The sequence below is a fragment of the Papaver somniferum genome, chromosome 10, assembly GCF_003573695.1.
Source record: "Papaver somniferum cultivar HN1 chromosome 10, ASM357369v1, whole genome shotgun sequence".
In the NCBI taxonomy this organism is placed as follows: Eukaryota; Viridiplantae; Streptophyta; class Magnoliopsida; order Ranunculales; family Papaveraceae; genus Papaver; species Papaver somniferum.
The window spans coordinates 107,288,452-107,294,349 of record NC_039367.1 but is presented as its reverse complement, the minus strand read 5'-3'; positions in this window follow the sequence as shown (position 1 = coordinate 107,294,349).

Sequence of the window (5,898 nt, the reverse complement as noted above, 5' to 3'; positions counted from 1 at the left end):
AACAACATCACAATTAAAGTTAAGTTCCCTATACCTGTTATTGATGAGTTTTTGGATGAATTATTTGGCTCATGTGTGTTTACTAGAATTCACTTGAGATCAAGATATCACCAAATTAGGGTCACACTGACAGATATCTACAAAACAGCTTTTAAAACCCATCATGGCCATTATGAATTCACAGTTATGCCCTTTGGTCTCACTAATGCACCTACAACATTTCAAGCTTTGATGAATGACATTTTTCAACCATATTTGAGAAAATTCATCTTGGTATTCTTTGATGGCATTCTAGTATATATTCCTGACATGGAAACTCATACAAAACATCTACATATCACACTTTCCTTATGGAGACAACATCAGCTTTATGCCAAATTGTCAAAATGATGTTTTGCACTACCTGAACTGGAGTACTTAGGCCATATCATTACTGCTCATGGTGTGGTAGCTGACCCTGCTAAGATTTTTGTTATAACTAGCTGGCCTACACCTACCAATATCAAATAGCTCAGGGGATTTTTAGGCCTCACTGGCTACTACAGAAAATTTTTCAGGAACTATGGAGTGATTAGCAAGCCTCTCACTGAATTACTTAAGAAGAATGCTTTCACTTGGACTCCAGCTGCTACTGAAGCTTTAAACTCTCTCAATCTAGCTATGACTACTACTCCAGTCCTTTCTCTGCCAGATTTTTCAAAGTTATTTGTTCTGGAAACTGATGCTTGTGCTACTGGTATTGGAGTTGTTTTGATGCAAGAGGGCAGGCCAATTTCTTTCTTCAGCAAGCCACTTGGTTCTAGTACACTTGGACTCTCTACTTATGAAAAGGAACTTATATTTGTAGGGTGTACTGTGACCAAATGGAGGCACTACTTATTGGGCCATCACTTCACTATCAAGACTGACCAACAGAGCATCAAGTATTCTCTAGAACAAAAAATCACTACTGGTATACAACAAAAATGGCTTATGAAGCTACTGGGATATAACTATGATATTCAGTATAAAAAATAGGTGGAGAATAAGGTGGCAGATGCTCTCTCCAGAAGACATCACAGTGACAACTCCTGTTGCAGCATTACACTTTCTCATCCACTCTGGAAACAAGAAGTACTTTCCAGCTATGACCAAGATCAGAAGGTGCAACAGCTTATCTCTCCACTACTTTTGTCTCCAACCTCCACTTTCCATACACTTATAGCTTTTGAGATATAAGAACAGACTTTATATTGGCACTTGCAACAATGTCAGGCAGTATATTCTCTTGGCCACTCATGCTTCTGCAGTAGGTGGACATTCTGGCATCTATGAGAGCCAAAACCCAATTCTTTTGGCCTGACGTGAAAGTTGAAGTTTTTTCTCTAGTGTCTTCTTGTGATGTTTTTCAAAGGCACAAGGGAGAACACACATTGCCAGCTGGTTTTCTTCAACCCTTACCAGTTCCAGATCATGATTGGCAACACATTAGCATGGACTTTATTGAAGGCTTGCCTAAGAGTGACAGAAAAGATGTTATTTTAGTGGTGGTAGACAGATTCACAAAATACAGTCATTTTATTCCTTTACATCACCCATATACAGCTTCCTCAGTGGCCAAAGCCTTTATGCATCACATCTTTAGATTATATGGGCTACCTGCTTCTATTGTGTCATACAGGTACAAAGTGTTCACCAGCAACTTCTGGCAGGACTTATTCAAGAATTTAGGTACTGCTCTCAAATTTAGCACTGCTTATCACCCTCAGACAGATGGACAGACTAAAAGGTTCAATACTTGTCTGGAAAATTACCTAAGATGCATGACTGGTCATCAGCCTAAGAATTAGATGCATTGGTTGGATTTATCTGAATGGTGGTACAACACCAGTTTCCCCACCAGCCTTAAGATGTCTCCTTTTAAAGCCCTATATGGTTATGAAGCTCCACATTTGGCCTTTCCACCTTCTGTTACTACTTCAGTGGACTCAGTGGAGAAATATCTGAAACAAAGAGAGAGCATTCTACTACTTCTCAAAGACACACTGACAAAAGCTCAGGAAATGATGAAACACTTTGATGGTGCTAAAAGAACTGACAGAGATTTTGAAGTTGGTGATCTGGTGTACCTAAAACTGCATCCCTACAAACAAGTATCAGTATCCCTGAGAAGCAACTTCAAGCTCTCAGCCAAGTACTATGGTCCCTTCCCTGTCATTCAGAAGATTGGTACTCTATCTTACAAGTTACAACTGCCTCTTGAAGCCAGAATTCACCCAGTGTTTCATGTCTCACAGTTAAAGAAGATGATCGGTGTCTCTCACACTCCTTCCCCTACATTTTCAGTTGTTGATCATGAAGGACATGTCATTGTCACTCCCATTGCAGTTTTGGACTCCAGATTGTTGGTCAGAGGTAACCATTTTGTTCAACAACTCCTTATCCACTGGTCCAACTCAACAGCAGAGAAGGCTACATGGGAAGACTCATCCAATATCTCAGCACACTTTCCAGTTTTTAATCCTTGAGGACAAGGATTATTTCATGGGAGGGGTATTGTCATGTTTTTAAGTAATTACTAGGTTACTCTGAGGGGTGCCTCTAGTACATAAATGGGGTGTGCTAATAATAGTGAATGAGTGGCTAACCTCTTAGCCGTTGGGATGCCGACAGGTGTCAATAATCGGTTCGTCCTTGTATTTCGTTTCTGAGTGGATTAGGGTATTAATTGTATAAGAGAACAGTTGCGGCTGCTCAAGAAAGTTAATGAAAATGGTTTAGTTTTAGATTCTTATTCCTAAATCTCTTCTTAAGGATGATTCTTTGAATCAGATGTCTCAATTATCCTCGTTCTATGTGTTAATTTGTTGTGGAAACACAACAAATTTCATTCATACTAGATTAAAGTCTAGCATTTCAAAACCTAAACCCATAGGCTCAGATTTCATAGCTAATTCTCACATTAAACATCATATCCCAGTAGCTTACACTGCTATATTAAAATCTCTTGATGTACCAAAAACTTTCAAACAAGCTGCTAAAAGACCAAAGTGGGTACTAGCAATGAAAAACGAATATGAAGCTCTTCATAGTAATGACACTTGGAGAGAGGTGTCGTATGTTCTTGGAATGAATGTACTAGGTTGTAAATGGGTATACAAAACCAAACTTAAGGCAGATGGCACTCTAGAGAGACATAAAGCAAGATTAGTGGCTCAGGGTTACAATCAAATTGATGATGTAGACTATGAGGAGACTTTTAGTCCAGTGGTTAAGCCAACAACTATAAGATGTGTTTTAAGTCTTGCTTTAAATCAGCACTGGTCAATAAGGCAATTGGATGTATCCAATTCCTTTCTACATGGAGATTTGAAAAAGATGTTTATATGATGCAGCCTCCTGGGTTTTTTTTTTCCAAAGAGAATCCTTCTTATGTTTGTTAACTTCAGAAGTCCTTATATGGCTTAAAACAACCCCTAGGGCATGGTTTGATAAATTCAGCAATTTCTTATTCTCTCAAGGATTCAACCAATCAGAATGTGATCACTCCATGTTTTATTATAGTCAATATGGTGTCAAGATGATTCTTTTAGTCTATGTTGATGATATCATTTTGGTTGGCAGTTCAGATGATACTTTATCCACATTCATTAAGTCTTTAAGTACTGCTTTTGCAATGAAAGACTTAGGATCACTTTCTTATTTTCTGGGTATAGAAGATCTTTTTACTTCAAACACCAATTCAATGCTTCTTACTCAAAATAAGTATTCTCTGGAGTTATTAAAGAGGTTTGATATGTGTAGATGGTGGATTTTCGACAAAGGCTAAAATCGTAAAACCATAATTGTACATACTCCTGATCCAACAATCAGATGAGTATTGAGGCTCATGTATCTCTCATTGAAGCATGAAAGATCATGTCGCAAGAACCTCTGACCGAGAATACTGTCTCTCAGAGCATATGTAGATGTGCAGTCTCTCAACTGAGGCAACGACATATCTTATGAATACTGAGCAATTTCAGTAATTACTTTTATATAGAATCGAACGATTGGACGACTCCTAGACAACTTGTCTGCTAGTATAGAGCAATAATGTCTTCAGGATGTAACAATATTTTCCCTGACTATATAAAAGAAATATGATGCTTCAACAAGCTCATATCACTCAATTCTCAAATAATTAATGCTCCTAGACAGCATGCCTGCTAGTATAGAGCCATCAATTAATTATTTCTAATCATTAAATTCATTAACTGAATATTCAGAAATATTCTACGTCCTTCATGATATTTCATTACTTCAATTCGTGGTTCTTCCCAGCAGAATTCCATGGGTTAGTGATAAATATTCAATGTACGGGAATCTGAGCCGTTATCGAGTAAGCTCCGACCAAAATAGTGCAAGTGTATTCAGCAATAATGCACTAACGAGCACCTGAATGCACGAACGAGCATTCCCAAATACGAAGGAACGATGAACCTATGCAAAATAGGAAGAAAAATAATAATAATAAAAAAATATTAGCTAAGGCGCTAGGGGACTAGGCCCACCGACCGACCACTCATGACGTGGCCAGTCCCACGCCTAATTCTTTGTTTTATCATTATTTTATTATTTTTCCTTGAACTCATGAAAATCCCTTCATTTGAACAAAAATCATTCGTTTGAGGAAACTCCTCAGTTTCATGGTGTTTCCTTCACACCAAGGAAATAATATAAAATTGGGAAAGGGGTCATGGGACCGGGTCTACTAGTCGTCCGGCTATACCCTAGTTGTGTCCGGTCCCACACCTCATGATTCCTTATTATTTTATTATTATTATTTCCTTCATCTTATGAAACTCCTTAATTTCATGATATTTCCTTCAAATCATGAAAATAATATAAAATTAGAAAAGGTTCACGGGACCGGGCCATTACCCGGTCGACCATGCCCTAGCCATGGCCGTCCCACACGCCCCTTATTTTGTTGTTATTATTATTATTATTATTATTGTTACCTTCATCTCATGGAAACTCCTTCACTTCAAGGAAACTCCTTAGTCTCAACAAACTCCTTGATTTCATGATATTTCCTTAAAATCATGAAAATAATATAAAATTAGAAAAAGTGACATGGGACCGGGCTTATTGGCTGGCCGACCATGCCTTAGCCATAGCCGGTCCCACACTTTATGATTCCTTATTTTATTATTATTATTTCCTTCATCTTATGAAGTTCCTCAGTTTGAGCAAAACCTTGATTTCTTCATATTTTCTCAAATGTTGCTCGAACGCGCATCAGAAAATATCAAAATTCTCAGGACTGAGACACGAACACTTTGGTGACATGGTCATATTAGCTTGACCGACCAAGGTTGGACCTTTGGCTTGCAAGAAGCCGGTCCCACATATTTTCATAATTTGACCTAATTTGTTCACATTAGGTTGAAACTCTTCCAAACAACTTGGAATTTCATAAAACGATCGTCAGTCGGTCCTATGAACAACCAGGGCCGGTTCCATGACCTCTTGGTCGGTCCCTTATCTCTTCATAATTAGGCTCTATTGCCTAACGCTCATGCGAGCATTATTTTACTAAAATGATTAAACCAGTTGTTTGTACCCTATTCAAATAGTGTACGTGCGTGCCACACAAGCTGTTTAATAGCGTCAAGACTGTGGGTTTAGTGAGGAAACCCACAGGGCTTATTGAGGAAGCCAGACCGGACTTATTGAGGAATACAAACTGTGGGTTTATTGAGGAAACCCACAGGGATTATTGAGGAAGCCAGACCAGACTTATTGAGGAAGTCCGAAGGTTTATTGAGGAAACCAGACTGTGGGTTTATTGAGGAAACCCACAGGGATTATTGAGGAAGCCAGACCGGACTTATTGAGGAAGTCCGGAGGTTTATTGAGGAAATCATATTGTGG